At 36.3% G+C, this 20,709-nt stretch overlaps 1 pseudogene; it reads left to right on the forward strand.

The window, feature by feature from the left end:
- Positions 1-3,027: 3,027 nt before the first annotated feature.
- Positions 3,028-11,926, forward strand: LOC127557282 (peptide chain release factor 1-like, mitochondrial; annotated as a pseudogene).
- Positions 11,927-20,709: the final 8,783 nt, after the last annotated feature.

Raw genomic sequence — 20,709 nt, forward strand, 5'->3', positions numbered from 1 at the left:
CCAGGGAGGCTAAAAAATTTGTCCAACTTTACAGAGAAAGTATGTATAAAAGGAGGGGGTTGACTGTCAGAGTCTCTAAGTGGTCCCTTACACCTCTAAATCTACAATTCCACAAAGCTGAATCAACCCTTGGACGCCAAGTGTGCTGGAATAAATGAACGATTTCAAACTTTGACATATCTCCTCAATAGTGGCTGCCTGTTTCATCTGTTACTGGGCTGGTCTCCAAAGATGAATTCTTTGTCTTTGATGTCCTGCCACTGTCCTAACACGGAGCATAATGTTTTGGTTTGAACTAAGTCACCTCATCTCTCACTGTTACAATGCAACTTTCTTTGCTGGCTGGAGGCCACAGAACTTCTACACTCTGATTCAGTGTGTCTCTGAAGCATTCCTGCCCACACTGCTCACTGCCCTCCTCCAGTTTGCAGTACAGTAGTTATTCTGGGGTCCCACTGCTTTCCACATGTGACTAGCCCACAGAGCTGATTTTCAGTAAACATTATCTATGTGTCTATAAAATAAAAAACCACTTTGAGACTTTTTTGGGGGATTAACAACTTTTTTTCATATCAATACCTACTTATCACAATTTGTTCAGCCACAGAAAAAGTTTCTAAATGTAAAACTGTAAAAGCCCAAATCATCAGTGATGTCATTTTCCCTCAGCAAATTGTGACATCATTCTAGGAATAAAAAATTTTAAAATGCTTGAGCAAGAAAGGACTTAGCTAGAGATCATTTAATCCAACATTTTTATGTTACAGATAAGGAAACTGAGATCTAGAGAAGTCAAGTAACATTACAAATTACACAGAAACAAAATTGAAACTTGGGTCTGATGACTCTCAGCTCCAGTGATATTTCCACTATATTCTGAAATGCTATTACACACAAAAAATTATATGAAAAACAGATCTACAGGGGAGAAATGGGTTGGAATTTTCCCTCCAAAAGCCAAAGAATAATGTTCTTAAATAAAATCAAATTCAATAGAATACAAAAAAAAGCAAAGAAATACAAAATTCAATTCAGTTCAGTAACATAGTTAGCAAACAGAAAAAGTTGAACTTATTTTGTTTTGGTCCAGATGGAGCTATGATTTTATTATTATGGGGGATTCCCAAATCATTTGCAATTTACCATCTTAAACTGATGCCTGGGGTACTGAGAAGCTGCTTAATTTGCCTATGGTTATTCAATTAGCAAGAATTGAATCCAGGTCTTCCTGATATTAAGGCTGGCTTCTTTCCTACGATTCTAAGCAATTTCTCTATTAATAAACATATCAGAAAATATTTACACATATCCCATGTAGTTTTATATATGCCATAGTTGGGCAAATCAGTTACCTTACTGAGCCTTAATTTGTTCATCTGTAAAATGCGGGGGATGGACTACAAGATCTCTGCAGCACTCTCCAATCTAGCATATCTGTGATCTAACAATACTCAACCATACTTGGAAAAAGAGAAACAGTAGAGATCCTGATTGTGATGGCTGGTATTCTCACTAATTTGCAAAATCTGCCAATCTGCAAAGGATTTCCCTATCATTAGTACAAATTAGTAAGCTTCTACTGTACTATAATAGGCCATAAAAAAGCTTTTATGAGTCTACCTTTGTTGACATAAAATAACCTGGCCAAACATTTCACTGTGTTCCTGTGTTTTTATGTGGAAGAATACAGTGTACCTGTTTATCACAGAAATGTGCCAGGAATTATTTTTAGAAAGCAAGGGGGAGAGAAGTAAGGAGAGAAGAAGAAAGAGGCTAAGAAGGAACCTTAACAATCATCTAGTTTTATCCCCTTAATTATAAATAAGGAAATGAAGGCCTAGTAACCATTAAGGGACTTGTTTAAGGTCCTACAGTTTATTCTATTAGTGGACTTGGAATTTAAACTCAGAGTGTCAGATTTTAAATTCAGTATTCTTTCCACTATATTATGTGGGTGTACATAAAAATTAAGCAAAAGGGTTTGTTGAACAGGACTGAATTAGACCTCAGAAACCTTCAGGGAACATAAAATCTACATTTCAATTTACATTTCAATTTTTGAACAATAGCTGGTGTTCTGCAACAAGGATCCCCAAAATTTGTGCATATGAGGAGGAGGGACTGTCTTATTTTCCTGAAGTCTTGAAATCCATGGGAAAAAGGAGACAGGTGCTTAGGACAAAATCTCTAGAAAGAGAAGAAGACATATTGCTGTCTTCTTTCCCTGATTCATGGATCTTTTCTCTTGACCCATGGTTTCTCAGTCTGCTAGAAACCCCAGCAAGATAGAAAGAAAAGAAAAAAGAAGAGAAAGCCTTAGAATAGAGCATAATTTCACAGCAATTTAGAGATTCAGTGGATAAGGCTTTAAGATCAAATAATTGATAACATTTCCACTTTTTCTGTTGTTTATTTGCTTGCATTTTTGTTTTTTCTTCTCAGGTTGTTTTTAACCTTCTTTCTAAATCTGATCTTTCTTGTGCAACAAGACAACTGTATAAATATGTAACATATATTGTATTTAATATATACTTTAACATATTTAACATGTATGGGACTACCTGCCATCTAGGGAAGAGGGTGGCAGGAAGAAGGGAAAAAAGTTGAAACAGAAGTTTTTGCAAGGGTCAATGTTAAAAAATTACCCATGCATATGTTTTGTATATAAAAAGCTACAATAAAAAAAATTTTTTAATCAAATAATTGTTGTAACTCTCCCATAGTCACCTCCAAGAAACCATAAAATAATGTCCCAAAACAAATCCTAGAACTAGTAAAAAGAAAGGGTAAAACAATCTTTTAACCCAAGAAACTTAGAAGATCACCACAAAAGGTCTGTCTCGTTTGGGTAAAAAGGGGAACTCAGTCCAGGGCAGGAAGAATACCAGTAAGCTGAAAGCAAACCCTCCTTAGCAGGAGGAGCTTGAGTTCCATTACAGTGGAACAGGTAAATGGCAACATCCAGCACCCCCATTTACCTTCGCACAACCAAGGGAATGGGCAGACTCCAACTCTGAGAATCACCACATGCTTCAGTGTAGCCCTAGGGAAACAGGTAGCCAGCAGCCAGACATCAGAGTAGCCCAGCCTTCAGGGACCAGACCTTCACTGCTTCAGCATAGCTTTGGACAAAAAGGCGTTCTCCAACAGCCAAAACTCCATTTGCTTCAATGTGCCCCAAGAAAACAAAGAAACACCCCACAGATACCACCACTAGGACCCAGGCTCAGCAGCAAGTAAGCTACAAGACTCTTATGGGCTCCAGCAATGCCAGTCATCCCCAACCCCATCAACCAGACATAAAGATCCCCTTTGGAAATCAGGACAACAGTCTAGCACCAGGTACACAGCCAGGACCTATAGCAAGTGGCACAAGAACCTGAGACAGTGCCCCTTCCACTCTGGAAGCACGAGTCAAATTTAAAAGAAAAAGGAAAAAAAGCCAAAAAGATGAGAAAAAAAAAAAAAAGAGGGGGAAAAGAATCTGACCTTAAAAAAATTATTATAATAAAGGGAAGACCAAGATACAAACTCAGGAGAGGAAAATAACGTCAAAATACCTATGGGCACAACCCCAAAGAAAAATAGGAAATCATATCAGGTCCAGAAAGAACTAATCGAAAAGCTTAACAATCACGTAAGAGTGGGAGAAGAAAAAAATGGAAAAGAAATGAGTGACAAAAGAATTATGAAAAAAAAAGAGCATGAAAAAAAAACAACTGCTTAAAAGTAGAATTAGTTAAATGGAAAAGAAGATACAAAAATCTAGTAAAGAAAACGATTCCTTTAAAAGTTCAATTGGCCATATATAAAAAGAAGTATAAAAGCTGAGTAAAAACACCTTAAATATTAGAATTGGGCAAATGGAAGCTAAGGATTATATGAGATATCAAGAATTAATCAGGGCAGCTAGGTGGTATTAATGGATAAAGTACCATCCCTGAAGTCAGGAAGACCTGAGTTCAAATCTGATCTCAGACACTTAATACTTCCTAGCTGTGTGACCCTGGCCAAGTTACTTAACCCCAGTTGCCTTAGGGGGGGGGGAAAGAATCAAACAATTCAGAAAAATGAAATAATAGAAGAAAATGTAAAATACCTCATGGGAGAATAACTGACTGTAAAATAATTAGCCTGGAAAATAGATCTAGGAGAAACAATGTCAGAATCAATGGACTACCTAAAAGCCATGATCAAAAGGAAAACTCCTATAGTGTTTTTCAATTAATTATCAAGGAAAACGTCCCTGATATCCTAGAATCATAGGTCAAAATAGGTACTGAAAGAATTTCCCAATCACCTCAGAAAAGAGATTCCAAATAAAAACTCCAAGGAACATTATAGCCAAATTATACTACTATCAGATGAAGGAAAATATACTGAAAGGTGGCCAGAAAGAAACACTTTAAATATTGAGCCACAATTAGGATTACACAGGACTTAGCAGCTGCAACATTAAAGGATCAGAGGAACATGATATTCCAGAAGACAAAGAAGCTAAAATTACAACCAAAAATCACCTGCCAGAAAAATTAAGCATAATATTTCAAGGGTGAAAAATGTTCATTCAATAAAATAGAAGGATTTCAAGCTTTCATAGGAAGACCTGAGCTGAACAAAAACTTAGATCTCCAATATCAAGACTCAAGAGAAGCCTTAAAAGGTAAAAAGGAAAAAGGAAATAACCAGATCTGATGAAGCTGAACTGTTTCCATTCCTACATGGGATAATGATACTTGTTCTTAAAATTGTACCACTAATAGCACAGCTAGAAGAAATATACATAGAAGGTACAGGTATAAGATAAATCTGAGGGAATGAAAATTTTGTTTAAAAAACTAAGGGATGAGAAAGAGGAGTATACTGGGTACAGAAGGAAAGGAGAGGTAAATTATTTCACATGAAGAGATGTATAAAATCTAGTAATTACAGTAGAGGGAAAGATGGGAGGGTGGACAATGGGCATTACTTGAACTTTACTCTTATCAGTACTGGCTCAAAAAGGGAATACAATTTGTATATTATGTATATTAATATTGTGTGTTGTTTATATTAATTGTGTATATTTATACACAATTACTTGAATGTAGAAAACTATCTTACCTAACAGGAAAGCAGGAAGGGAGATTGAATAAAAGGAGGAGGCAGAAATATCACAAGAGAGGGCAAACTATGGAGAAGCAAGGAGGAAAATGGTGAAAGAAGAGAGAGAACAAGTGAAGAAAAATAGGAGGGAGGGAAACACATAGTTAATTATGATAAATGTGAAGGTAAATGGAATGAACTCTCATAAAATGGAGGCAGATAGCAGAGTGAATTAAAAATGAGAATCCTAAACAATGTTGTTTACAAAAGGCATATTTGAAGGAAAGAAGCACACAGAGAGTAAAAGTAAAGGGCTGGAGCAGAATCTATTATTCTTCAGCTGAAGTTAAAAAAAAAAAAAAAAGACAAGGGTAGCAATCCTGATCTCAGACAAAGCAAAAGCAAAAAATTGACCTAATTAAAAGAGACAAGGAAGGAAACCACATCTTGCTAAAAAGGCATCATAGACAATGAAGCAATATCAATACTAAACATATAAGCGTCAAGTGATATAACATCCAAATTCTTTAAAGAAAAATTAAGTGAGTTACAGATTCATGACCAAATGAGAGATAGAGAGCATTATGAAGTGTAAAATAGATAACTTGATAATGTTAAATTAAAAAGCTTTTGCACAAAGCCAATGCAACTAAGATTAGAAGGAAAGCAGAAAACTGGGAAACAATCTTTATAGCAAGTTTCTCTGATGAAGGCCTCATTTCTCAAATATAAGAAGAACTGAATCAACTTTATAAGAGTACAAGCCATTCCTCAATCAATAAATGGTCAAAGGATGTGAACAAGCAGTTTCAGTTTTTAGATGAAATCAAACCATGAAAAAATGGTCTCAATCACTTTTGATTACAGAATTGCAAATTAAAGCAACTCTGAAGTATTACCTCATATCTCTCAGATTGGATAATATGACTAAAAAGGAAAGTGATAATTCCTGGAGAAAATGTCAGAAAATTGGGACACTAATGGAGTTGTGAATTGATCCAACCATTCTGAAGAGCAATTTGGAACTCTGCCCCAAAGGCAGCCAAACTGTGCATACCCTTGAATCCAGAATGCCACTACTAGATCTGTAATCCAAAGAGATCATTAAAAAAGGGGAAAAAACCTACCCATGCAAAAATATCCATAGCAGTTCTTTTTGTGGTGGCAAAATATTGGAAATTAAGGGGATAATCATTTGGAGGATGGCTGAACAAGCTGTAGCATATGAATGTAATGATGGCAAGAAGAAATGATGAGTAGATTACAAAAAAACCTGGAAAACTTTGTATGAAATAATGCAAAGTGAAATGAGCAGAATCAGAAAAACATTGTAAACATTATCAGCAATGTTGTGTAATGATCAACTATGAATGTTTCAGCTCTTCTCAGCAAATCATCCAAAAATAAAGGACTCGTGAAAAAAAAATGCTATTCACATCCAGATAAAGAACTGATGAATTCCAAATACAGATCGAAGCGTATTTTTTCCATCTTTCTAATTCTTTTTCATGGTTTTTTCCCTTTTAATCTATTTCTTCTTTCACAACTGTAACTAATATGGAAATATGCTTTTCATGATGGCATATGTAGAACCTATGTGGCTACCATCTTGAGGGGGGGTTAGTGGAAAAAGAGAGGAAGTAAAATTTGGAACTCAAAATATTATAAAAATCAATGCTAAGTATTGTCTTGATGTATTGGGGGGAGAGGGGAAGGATGAAATGCCATTTCAAAAAACAGCAAAAAGAAAGAAAGGATCAAATGCTTTATTTGCTTTAGATGATATACCCTTAGTCTTTTTATTTTGGATCACTTTGGTAGTCTGGTGTAGGCTATGAACCCCTTTGTAGAGTATTATTCATTATCTAAATTCATAATTGAAGGAAATACTAAGTTTTAGAGACTCATAAAAACAAAAATGTGAGTTTTCTTTTTCCATCTAAGTTTAAGGATTTTTAAAAAATCTATCCAGGTACTCCAGTTTAAGAACCCGAGTCTTAAAGTATTTTTTTATTGCTAGTGGTGAGCCCTTCTTCAACATCTATGCCTTGCTTTGGCATCATTTGCAAACTTTGCCTTCTTTTCTCAAACAATTACCCTTAACCATGGTGTTTAATCCTGTCTCCAAAATCACGATGAATTCAACAATTTGTGATAATTATTAGATATGAGCCTTTCTCTAGGTTTACAAAAGACTGCCTTTGGGGCAGAGTTCCAAATTGCTCTTCAGAATGTTTGGATCAGTTCACAACTCCATTAGTGTCCCAATTTTCTGACATTTTCTCCAGGAATTATCACTTTCCTTTTTAGTCATATTATCCAATCTGAGAGATATGAGGTAATACTTCAGAGTTGCTTTAATTTGCAATTCTGTAATCAAAAGTGATTGAGACCATTTTTTCATGGTTTGATTTCATCTAAAAACTGAAACTGCTTGTTCATATGCTTTGACCATTTATCAATTGGGGAATGGCTTATATTCTTATAAATTTGATTCAGTTCTTCTTATATTTGAGAAATGAAGCCTTTTTCAGAGATACTTGCTGTAAAGATTGTTTCCCATCAACCTTAAAGTATCACTTCATTACAATGAACTGCTACTTCTAGATAAGTGTAATGTTTTCTTCATCTGTATCCATCTGGATAAAAACAACATTAAAATAACTAATGGTTGTCTTAGAAGTTATGGAAGAATCAAGGAGAGCTGTCAATCATTCTCTCCCTCTCTTTTTGTCTTTCTCTTTCTCTTTCTCTCTCTCTCTCTCTCTCTCTCTCTCTCTCTCTCTCTCTCTCTCTCTCTCTTTCTCTCTCTCTCTCTCTCTCTCCCTCTCTCATTAACTGATTAATTATATACAACCATCTCTTTTGGAAGATCATGTTAATTATTAAGTAAATTAGATGTAACGTATTTCTCACTCTGGTTTTGCTTACATTAACATGCCAGTACTCCTACATGAGTCAGAACTGTAGTTTCACCTGTAGAATTGCAGGTAGGTTGGAAAGATTTAGGTTAAAGATCAGTTACAGCATCTGAAAGATGAGTGGGTTTTAGTAGGTCACACATCATGGTCCTTTCAGATTGTGGTATTCTGACCCTCTCACACTTACTGGGGAGGGAGGAGAATGCTACTCTTGTAAACCTGTGTGTGCTAAATTCTGCGGACAAAAATAGAAAAAAAAAAAAAAAACCCAATCCTTGATGTCAAAAGCTCACATTCTAGAACCAAAGGATCCATGATTAAATCCTGCCTCTCTTAATTACTACCCATGAAACTTTGGGCAAGTCATTTAATTTTCCTAGGTTCCACTTTCCATAACTGTAAAATGAAAATATTGAGATAATGGTCTCTGAGTTTCCTTCCAGCAAAAGCAATGATGCCATGATAGAGTCAGATAGCTATAAAGAACAAAGGTTTAAGTCAAGCTTCCTTTAAGAGGTCATGATAGTCATGAGTCAAGATAGTCATGATAACTGGCTACTGAATTTACTGGGTAGCTAGGGGATACAGTGGACAGAGTGCCAAGCCTGAAGTTAAACTCTTTCTGTATTTAAATAAGACCTCAGACACTTATTAGCCATGTGACTCTGAGCAAGTAATTCAACCCTATTTGCCTCAGTTTCCTCAGCTGTAAAATGAGCTGAAAAAGGAAATGGCAAACCACTCCAATATCTCGGCCAAGAAAATTCTATAAAAATAATTAAAAAAGAATTTTTCCCTTAGGGCAATTGGGATTAAGTGACTTGCCCAGAGTCACACAGCTAGGAAGTGTTAAGTATCTGAGATCAAATTTGAACTCAGGTCCTTCTGATTTCAGGGCAGGTGCTCTATCCACTGTGCTACCTGCCTGTCCTAGAAAATTTTTTTAAAAAGATAAGAAAACAAAACAAAACTCTAAATGGAGTCATGAAAAGTCAGATGTGAGTGAACAACAATAAATGAATTCACTTCAAGAAAGACACCCAGGTCAGAAAGGAACAGGTCACAAATTTATAAGAATGTTCAGGGAAAATAGCCATGAAGGAGTATAAGAATGCTCCAAGTTCAGGAAAAAAAATCTGGAAACTTGATAAGAAAGGATATTTTTCCCTAGGAAGTCAATACAAAGGGATGACTTAAAGGGGTTTGGAATGAAACATCCAGGACGATTAAGGGAGTCATCTCTAAGTCTCTGGAGAATGGTCTGGAAACTCATGGAAATAATATTAGAAAATCAATCAACAAGAATTAATTAAGCACTTTCTATGTTTCAGACACTGTGCTAAATAGTGGAGATACAAAGAAAGGCAAAACCAGTGCTTGTCTTCAAACTCACATTCTAAAACAAATAGCATTAGTACATTCAAGATAGATATAGAGTGTTTGGAAAGTCTTTATAAAAGGAGAAGATGCTAAGAGGTTGAAAGCCTGGGAAAAGCCTCCTACAGAAGATGGTGGATTTTGACTTGAGTCTTTAATAAAAAGAGAGAGAGGATTTCTTTAAGGCAAAGGGAAGACAATACATTCCAGTCATGGTCATCACTGTATAAGCACAGAGAAAAGAGATGAAGAGACATATGACAATTAAAAAGGCTCTAGAAATATAAGTTCTAGGTTGTTTAATCATTTTATTAATAAGGTCAATATGTTAATAGAAGGATGGCCATTTGGCTGTCTCTCTTAGACAACATGGCAACAGGCTCACAGTTTATGTACTGTGGAAGAGTGGGTGTTTCTGAGGGATGGCAATCATCTCTGATTCGATAACACAATGGGAGGTGGGCTATATTAATATGAAGGACTGAGAGTAACATCACAACACCAAAAAACTATCTCTATACCTTGACAAGGACTTCTTAAACTTTTTCCACTACCAACCCCTTTCCACCTCAAAAATTTTTTACACAACCCTGGGTACTGATATTAAATTATAAAGAAATTTGTTTTAAAATAATTCTTTATTAAAGACAAAAGCAAATTTTCATAGTGATGAGATAAATGCATATGTTTGTTTTTACATAAAGAATTAAATATTGATGGAATATTTGAAAACTTTTACTGTTGCCAAATTTTTCATGACCTCTACATTCAGTTTTGTGACCCCATATGGGGTTGCAACCCACAGTTTAAGAAGCTTTGACCCAGACCACACCTAGCCTTGGACCAGCAATTCAAAGAATGTGTGCCCCACCCAAAGCAGGGTGGGGTCTTAAACAAAAAAGTTAGTCCAGTCTCATTATCAGCAATGTCCTTCAAGAGACTGAACGTTTTAAAATCAGGACTTTAAATGGAAGGAACAAGACTTTCTTCCCCCACCTCCCCACTTCCTTTTTTCCCTCTCTCTTCCTCCTTTCATTGCTCTCTTTCTCTATCTCTTTCTGTTACTGTCTCTCTGTGTTTGTCTCTCTCCCTTTAATAGAAGATGCCAAAACTCTGAAGATAAGAATGAATATTTTTTTAATTAAAGTTTTTTATTTTTAAAATATATGCATGGATAATTTTCAGCATTCACCTTTACAGAACCTTGTGTTCTAATTTTTTCCCTCCTTTTCCATGGGAAACACCCTTTCCCCTAGATGGCAAGTGATACAATTTATGTTAAACATATGCAATTCTTCTATACATATTTCTACAAATATCATGCTGCACAAGAAAAATTAGATCAAAAAGAGAAAAAATTAAGAAAAAAAAATGCAAGCAAACAACAACAAAAAGAGTGAAAAAGCTAAGCTGTGATCCATGTTCAGTTCCCACAGTCCTATCTCTGGGTGCAGATGGCTCTCTTCACCACAAGACCATTGGAACTGGCCTGAATCATCTCATTGTTGAAAAGAGCCACATCCATCAGAATTGATCACATATAGTCTTGTTGTTGCCATGTATAATGATCTCCTGGTTCTTCTCACTTCACTTAGCATCAGTTCATGCAAGTCTCTCCAGGTCTTTCTGAAATCATTCTGCTAATCATTTCTTATAGAATAATATTCCAAAACAAGATTGAATATCTAAAGAAATTTGCAGAAAATGAAATAATTTCTTGTCAGAAAGAATTAAGCAAATTGAGGCAAAAGATAATCTTATTCTTGATTCCCTCAGAAGAAACAAACGATTTAATGTTGGAATTAACAGCTGGAGTTGGTGGTCAGGAAGCTATGCTGTTTACTGTAGAGATGTTTGATATGTACCAGTGATATGCTACATATAAAAAATGGCATTTTGAAGTACTGAAATATCCCAGTGAAATGGATGACCTATGACATGCATCTGCCAGTATTGGGGGATCAAAGGCTTATAGATACAAGAAGTTTGAAGGAGGTGTGTATGAAGTACAAGTGCTGAAGACTGAAAAACAAAGCCATATGCACCCCGGCAAAATGACTGTAGCACCACTGCCCCAGACTATTGCAATTAACTTGGTAATCAATCTTAAAGATTTATGAATTGAAACTGTGTACTAGTGAAGTTGGGGGTCAGCATGTAAATGCTACTGACAGTGCTGTTCGAATAGTCCATCGTCTAACAGAAAAAGGAAGAGAAGGAAAAAAGGATCATAAAATATGAAGAAGGCTCTCTGTTAAAACTCTCATTCTAATGACATTATTTAGGTGTTGTTACTGAATGCCAACAAGCGATGTCTCAAATAAAAAAATAAGAAATGGTCATGAAAAGATTACGAGCAAAACTTGCAACTGAAAAACGAGACTCACAAATGATACAATGCTAAGAAGATTCATATTGGAACCAAAGGAAGATCAGAAAATATAAGAACATGTCGTTTCCCAGAACATAGGGTTACAAACCACAGAATAAGCAAATCACTGTATGATATTCTGTTTCATGTTAGGAGAATATCTGCTATTTAGTCATTAAAAGAATATGTTGATTATGAATTTGTAACAAATTATTTCAGAAAAATGTTGTCCACAAAAATTCTGTATTGTAGCTTAGCAAAATCAGTTTCAATGATGTCATCTATAATATACATAATGCTAATCCTTTTTAAAATGTCTATTATCTAAACAGTAATAGAAGCCAGAGTAATTTGTGTTGCAGGGTTCTTAAACTGTTCCTTTTGTTAATTATGTTGTCAAAAGACAGATAATTTTCTAGGCTTATCACATTCTGTGAATATGGTAGTAAATTTTTTTGTTGTCCTAATAGATTATTTTCTTTTCAATTCAAATTAACAGATTTTTTTTTCCTTCCACTGAGCTTATTTATTTTTTAATACACATTGCTTTATGAATCATATTGGGTGAGAAAAAAACAGAGCAAAAGGGGAAAAACATGGAAGAGGAAAAAAAAAACAGAAAAAAGAAGTGAACATAGCCTGTGTTGATTTACTTCAATCTCCATTGTTCTTTTTCTGGATGCAGATGACATTTTCTATTCAAAGTCTATTGGGACTGGAGTAGCTAGGTGGTACAGTGGATAGAGCACCGGCCCTGAAGTCAGGAAGACCCTGGTTCAAATCTGGTCTCAGACATTTAACACTTCCTTGCTGTGTGATCTTGGGCAAGTTACTTGATCCCACTTGCCTCAGCAAAAAAACAAAACAAACAACAACAACAAAAACCCAAAGTCTATTAGGATTGCTTTGGTTCACTGAACCACTGAGAAGAACAGATTCTTTCATACTTGATCATTGCACAGTCTTGCTATTTTAGTGTATAATATATTCCTGGTTCTTCTTGTTTTGCTCAGCACCAGTTCATGTAAATCTTTCTAAAATCAGCGTGTTTGTTATTTTTTATAGAACAATAATATTCCATTATCTTCATATGCCACAACTTATTTAGCCATTCCCCTCATTTTCCAATTCTTGGTTACCACAAAAAGCTGCTACAAACATTTTTGAACATGGGGATCCTTTTTCCTTTCTTTATGATTTCCTTGGGATACAGATCCAGTTGTTGCACTAAAGGTCAAAGGGTATGCACAGTTTTATAGCCCTTTGGGCATAGTTCCAAATTGCTCTACAGAATGGTTGGATCATTTCACAACTCCACCAACAATGCATCAGTGTCCCAGTTTTCCCACATTCCCACAAACATTATCTTTTTCTGTCATCTTAGCTAATCTGAGAGGTATGAGGTGGTATCTCAGAGTTGTGTTAATTTGCATTTCTCTAATCAAATAATTTAGAGCATTTTTTCATATGATCATAGATGGCTTTAATTTCATCATCTGAAAATTGTCTGTTCATATCCTCTGACCATTTATCAAATAGGAAATGACTTGTATTTTTATAGATTTGACACAGTTCTTTATATATTTTAGAAATCAGATCTTTATCAGAAACACTGGATATAAAGGTTTTTCTCCAGTTTTGTACTTCCTTTTAATCTTGTTTGTTGGTTTTGTTTGTGCAAAATCTTTTTTAATTTAATGTAATCAAATTTGTCTATTTTGCCTTGCATAATACTCTCTAATTCTTCTTTGATCATAAATTCCTCCCTTCTTCAAAAATATAAGTAAATTACCCCTTGCTCTCTTAATTTGTTTATGATATCATCCTTTATGCCCAAATCATGTACCCATTTTGACCTTATTTTGGTATGGGGTGTGAGAGGTTGGTCTAGTATAGTTTTAAACTTAAATAGATTATAAGTGCACTAAGGCTTTTGGGATACATAACTTCTATGTAACTTTTTAACTCTTCCCTTTCTTTGTTATTTTAATCCTCCTGTAGGTATTGCTGTAGTAATTGCCAGTTTAAAAACACAAAAATAAAACACTGGATTATTTCTGAACAAGTATTGAGGAAGAAACAATTCATTCCCTTTGCTTAGATGTGCAATAACTTGGAGAAAGAGCCAGACTGGTATGAGCTAAAGGAACAAACTGGCAGGGGGAACCAAGAGGCTAAGCTAGGGGCATGCTGGTGGGAAAGAAATGAGGGTGATGGGGTTCATCAGGGCTCTTAAAATATTTCAGCGCTATGATATGACTGTAAATGCCAGCTATGGCTCAGCAAGGATACTAGGGCATTCTGTCTTTAAACTATTGTTGTCATTTTTGCATTGACTGTATAGTTCACGGGACAGAAGGTCGATCAATAAACATGTATCAAAATTTTCTTAATTTATTAATTTTTTTTGTTCAATGGATCAGCTATTGTGATACACAATGGGAATATAAAGACAGGCAAAAACAAGGTCCTCAGTATTACAGATAACATGTAAATATAGGTACCTTCAACAGCTACTTCCAGAATAGCTGGAAGGTAATCTCAAAAAAGAAGGCACTTGTTTCTGGGAAAATCAAAAAGCCTTTTGCAGAAGTCTGGATCTGAGCTGAGATGTGATGTAATCTAGAGAAACTAAATAAAGCCTAAAACATGGAATTGTGGACACATTCCACACATGGGCAACACCCAATGCAAAGACTCCAAAAATGAAAGAGAAGTATGTGAGGAATCACAAGGTTAGTGTAGCTAAAGTGTAAGAATGCTGGAGACTTTGGGAGGGGGCATATTACACAGCTGTCCATACCAAAGGAGAACTCCTTATATTGATCCTATGGGGACAGGGAACCATGGGAATTTATTGAGCAGGTGAGTGAACATAGTCAGACCTCTGCTTTTAGGAAAATCATGTTAGCTGCTGAGTGAAAGATAAATTGGAGTGGGGAGGGAATCGAAATAGGGAACAGCATTAGGAGACTCTTGCAAGAGGCTAGGGGAGAGGGCCATAACTAGAGTGGTGGCTGGGTGAATAAAGAAGAGACATATACAAAAAGCATGTGAAGTTAGGAATGAGATTGTCAATTAGTTATATGGGCTGAGAGTGAAGGATCAATAATGACATTAAGGATGAGAGCCAAAGTCCCTAGCAAGATGGCCCTATGCTCTATAATAATAGGGAAGTGTAGAAGAGGGAAGAGTTTGGAGAGAAAGATAATGAGCTATGTTTTGGACTGAGTTTGATGTATCTGTGGTATATCTGAGAGATGTGAAGATACACAGGACCCAGAGCCTGGTCTTCCTAAGTTCAGATCTTGCCTCCAGGAAGCTATATGATCCTGGGCAAGTCACTTAACTTTGTTTGCCCCAATTTCCTCAAATGAGCTGGAGAAGTAAATGGCAAACCACTCCAGTATCTTTGCCAAGAAATCCCAAAATGGGGTCACAGAGAGTCAGACATGACTGAAATGACTCAACAACCACAACAATATGGTATACAGTTCAAGATGTCTAAAGGGCAAGTTGGTGAAAGAGTAGTCTGAAACGTTTCTTTATTTTTTGATGTTTCACTGACTTTTTTTTTTTTACTTTTAAGTTACTTCCCAATCACATCCTTTATCATCACCATCTCCCCCCATAAAAATCTCTTTTATAAAAAAGAAAAGTATTTACTCAAAAGTGTTAACATACTTTTGAGACCTTTTTGCATCTGTTGTCCACCATCTTTTGGCCTATAGGAAAGAAGTGTGCTTTATCCTTGACTTAAGCTGATGACATGTAGCTATCATGTAGGGCCGCATTAGCTATGATTGGTCATTGCACTTAATCCGAATTCTTGTAATTTTTGGTGTTGTTTTCATTTATGTTACCATGGTCACTGTTTATATATTTCTCAAGGGTCTCCCTCATTCTTCTCATTTTTTTTTCCCAGCCAGTCTTTCACCTTCACACCAACCACACATCTCGCTTATCCTGACCTCCAGAACCAAGGGCTACCAGATTGTACGAGTATAAAAGTCAAGACCCACACTTGAAATTCCCTGATTGACAGTATTTTGGTATTTCAAAGGTCCCTGATTTTGTGGAACCTTCACTCATATTTTGATGCCTTAATAAACAATCATTGTAAGTTGCTGTAGCTTAATATTTTTCCCCTTGTTGGCCAACTTCCTAGTGATGAACCTTTCTTTTCATTTGACCAAAGAAGATAGTTATTCACTTAGCTCATACAGTCAGCTTGGCAGAGACCTGTCGTCTGCTGGCACACTACGTAGGGTCATCTCTCCACAATATGATGAGGCATGGAATAAGGCATTAATGAAGGTACCCCCATAATTTTCATTTTTATGTGAAAAACCAACATCAAGATGGAAATATTCTCTTCTACCAAGGGGCTCTAATTCAAGGCTTACATGGAATAGGTTCAGTTCTGGTAGAGTCTAATCCCAATAAGAAGGTAGGTATCAGTTTATTATTGTATTCTTTGATCTGTTATTCCCAACCTCAGAGCAGAATTCTGGAGGAAATCTCTAAAACAAAGTTTAGGTTTGGTTCACATTCTCAGTCTCCCAAAAGGGATTAATAAGATCCATTCTAAAAAGAGTACTCAGTGTTCAAAGTAGATTTTATATAGTAATTTATTTCTTCCACCACAAAAGAAAATTTTAATACACAAATGATTCATGAAAATATAAAGACAAATACTTAAAAGCTGATGCATTAATTCATCACGCCTATTATATTCTCCTGGGAAATGAATACTTGAAAAATTTTGAGAATTTTCATCTTGGATCTGTATTATCTGAGTAGTTCCTCCAAGTCCCTATCTTCTATCAAGTCATGTCCTAGTTTTCTTAATCCTTTTATTTATGGTAACCTTTTGGCAGTGATTATCTTTTAAAGAAGTTGTTATAGATACTATCTCCTGCCAAACAACCAGGACACAGTCTCAGACATGCCTAACTTCACAAAGTCGTGAAATTTCTGTAAGGCCAGAAATATTAATCTCAGGTACTTATGCTCAAGGAAAGAAACAAAGTTACAACTTTGAGATCTATAATCAAACATATACTCTTGATGATGTGATCAAGTAACATAACTGCTGGATTATTGGGAAGAAATTTTAATCTCTTCCCATTTGGGGAGTTCTGCCAGAGCTAGAAAGACCTTGAGAAACAGAGAGAGATAGACAGAGAAAGAGAGAGACAAAAACAGTCAGAGGGACAGAGACAGGGAGACAGAGAGAAAGAAAGAGAGAGACAAAAACAGTCAGAGAGACAGAGACAGAGAGAGAGAGAGAGAGAGAGAGAGAGAGACAAAAACAATCAGAGAGACAGAGACAGACAGACAGACAGAAACAGAGAGAGAGAGAGAGAGAGAGAGAGAGAGAGAGAGGAGGAGAGGAAAAAGAGAGGGAGAGAGAGAGAGAAAGAGAGAAAGAGAGAGAGAGAGAGAGAGAGAGAGAGAAGAGAGAGAGAGAGAGAGAGAGAGAAAGAAAGAAAGAAGAAAGAAAGAAAGAAAGAAAGAAAGAAAGAAAGAAAGAAAGAAAGAAAGAAAGAAAGAAAGAAAGAAAGAAGAAAGAAAGAAAGAAAGAAGAGGGAAGGGGAGGGGAGGGGAGGGGAGGGGAGGGGAGGGGAGGGGAAGGGAAAGGAAGGGGAGGGGAGGGGAGGGGAAGGGAAAGGAAGGGGAGGGGAGGGGAGGGGAAGGGAAAGGAGGGGAGGGGATGGGAGGGGAAGGGAAAGGAAGGGAGGGGAGGGAGAAGGGGAGAGGGGGAGGGGGAGAGAGAGAGAGAGAGAGAGAGAGAGAGAGAGAGAGAGAGAGAGAGAGAGAGAGAGAGAATAGAATAGAATAACTCTTTCCAGAAGTATACTGAGTGAGTCATTCTTCTAGACTCTGTGAACAATCCTCTTTAATGAAATTCTCTATTTCTTCTCAAAAAACCAATCAGAAACCTCCTCTAGCAAAAGTCCAAAGTGTTACTATTTTAAGTGGGATAGGGCATGGTCCCACACTCCATGAGAACTTGTCTAGCGGGAGCACCTGTGACAGTACTAGTGGTCAGGCCACTTTCATTCAGGTCACAGTCTCAGATACTTAAATGTACCATAATATTTGCCCCAATCCACACTTTCACTATATCTATATCATCTGAAACAAAACCATCATTTTTCACTAGAGGGTTAGTCATCTCTATTTCAGGCTTCAAAAGCGGTCACAGAGCTCCCATGTGAACCACAGTACCAGCAGTGCTTCTGAGAGGCAGAGGGTAATGTGAGAATTATTTGACTTTGCAATTTTGACTGACTTCTGAAAGTTATTCTGGAATCTACTTTTTAATGCCTTGAATCTTAATATTTACAGTGATACATATTTAATAAGCTAAAGTCTTAGCTATGTTTCATGATTTTAAAAAATCTATTCTAGAATATAGATACTAATAGTTCAAAGACTAGATTTTTGTTACTAGGCCAATAAGATATATGTAAAAAGGCAGGAATTTGGAACAAAGCATTTAAGTGGAAAGTAATACCTCTTTGAGGTTTCACCTGGGCTCTTAAGGTCTCTACTTTGCCTCTTCCTTTTCATTTGCAGAAGAAACCCAAAGAATCTTGGAGTAGGAGTGAGAAAAGCTTTGGAAACTAAGACCAGGGGACCCTTAATGATTTGTCAAAAAGACAATCTCATGATTACCTGATGCTAAAGAGTGTAGGTTGACAATCAGAAATTAAATAAGAGTTACAGTTACTCCTGAGCTTAGTCAAATAGAAGGTTGACTCTGAAATGTTGTTTATAATACTGTAATCCGAATGAAGTATTTAAAGACAGATTAAGTGATTGTAAACTACTTAGCAGGAATAACAAGTTCCAAAAGAGCTTGATCACATGAGGTAAAGACTGTCTTTCTGGAAAAAGCAAAAACAAAAAACATACAAAATTATAACTCTAGGAATTCACTGATTTCTATCTCAGTGGAGAAAAAACAAACAAATGAAGTCCCTTCTATTCTAAGGATTCTGGGAAGGAACCTGTCCTTTTTACCAAAAAAAAAAAAAAAAAAAAAAAACACACACAACAAATAAACAAACAAAAAAAAAAAACAACTAAAGCTAAAGTCTGTAGGGTCTAAGTTAAAAGTGAAATGGAAAAGTAAAATATTCCTCTTGTGGAGTAAAGGTAAAAAACTGTGGCTAAGGACTCTAGATGACATCAGAAGCTAGAAAAAGAGAAGTCACAATTTCACATCCAGTGGATTAATAACTAAAGGACCCATGAGACCAATGAAGCACTATCCAGCAGAGATCATATTCCAAACCTAGTAGGATTTAGGCTTGCCCCCCCCCCAAAAAAAAAAAAAATTAATGACCTTGCAGTGTTGAAAGTATGGGTCTTCCCCTCTCAGCTGCCCTATTGTGTTTGGTTCCCTATTTGTGATCTTCCCTTTTAAATCGCGGTCACACAGGTGCCCCACACCTGAATATGAATAAAATGCCTCCATGGGTTCCCCACATATGAAACTCCCTCTCTCCCTTCCTCCCTCCTTCCCTCCCTCCCTCCCTCCCTCCTTTCCTTCCTTCCTTCCTTCCTTCCTTCCTTCCTTCCTTCCTTCCTTCCTTCCTTCCTTCCTTCCTTCCTTCCTTCCTTCCTTCCTTCCTTCCTTCCTTCCCTTTCTTTCCTTTCTTCCCTTCCCCATCTCTTCAAATTCTATCATATTCTTAAAACTATGCTTAATGAACTGCATTAGACCATTTCTTTCTAAAACTTTTCCATAGTCCTATTTTAGCTACTTTTTTTTTTTACATTTCTTTTCCTTTCCTTTTGTTTTTCTGATTACATAAGAGCCTGAAGAGCTACTCCTATGAACAAAGAGCTTCACATTTTTAAGATCATTGCTACTGAAAGGTCTGTTTTATCAAGGTAGATCTGTTGGGGAAATGCAACGTTCCAGATATCAAGATCAGAGAGAGATTTTGGCAGAGTCACCTGCCTAAAGCCAATGTGGAGCCTCTAAAAAATTTTTTTAACCTAGGCATAAAGAATGAGATTATAAATAAATTGGAAGAGCATAGGATAGTTTACCTCTCAGACCTGTGGAAGAGGGAGGAATTTATGACCAAAGAAGAACTAGAGATCACTATTGACCACAAAATAGAAAATTTTGATTATATCAAATTGAAAAGTTTTTGTACAAACAAAACAAATGCAGACAAGATTAGAAGGGAAACAATAAACTGGGAAAACATTTTTACAATCAAAGGTTCTGATAAAGGCCTCATTTCCAAAATATAGAGAGAATTGACTCTAATTTATAAGAAATCAAACCATTCTCCAATTGATAAATGGTCAAAGGATATGAAGAGACAATTCTCAGACGAAGAAATTGAAACTATTTATAGACATATGAAAATATGCTCCAAATTATTATTAATCAGAGAAATGCAAATTAAGACAACTCTGAGATACCACTACACACCTGTCAGATTGGCTAAAGTGACAGGGAAAGATAATGTGGAATGTTGGAGGGGATGTGGGAAAACAGGGACACTGATACATTGTTGGTGGAATTGTGAACACATCCAGCCATTCTGGAGAGCAATCTGGAACTATGCTCAAAAAGTTATCAAACTGTGCATACCCTTTGATCCAGCAGTGTTTCTACTGGGCTTATACCCCAAAGAGATACTAAAGAAGGGAAAGGGACCTGTATGTGCCAAAATGTTTGTGGCAGCCCTGTTTGTAGTGGCTAGAAGCTGGAAAATGAAAGGATGCCCATCAATTGGAGAATGGTTGAGTAAATTGTGGTATATGAACGTTATGGAATATTATTGTTCTGTAAGGAACGACCAGCAGGATGAATACAGAGAGGACTGGCGAGACTTACATGAACTTATGCTAAGTGAAATGAGCAGAACCAGGAGATCATTATATACCTCAACAATGATACTGTTTGAGGATATGTTTTGA

The sequence above is a fragment of the Antechinus flavipes genome, chromosome 3, assembly GCF_016432865.1.
Source record: "Antechinus flavipes isolate AdamAnt ecotype Samford, QLD, Australia chromosome 3, AdamAnt_v2, whole genome shotgun sequence".
In the NCBI taxonomy this organism is placed as follows: domain Eukaryota; kingdom Metazoa; phylum Chordata; class Mammalia; order Dasyuromorphia; family Dasyuridae; genus Antechinus; species Antechinus flavipes.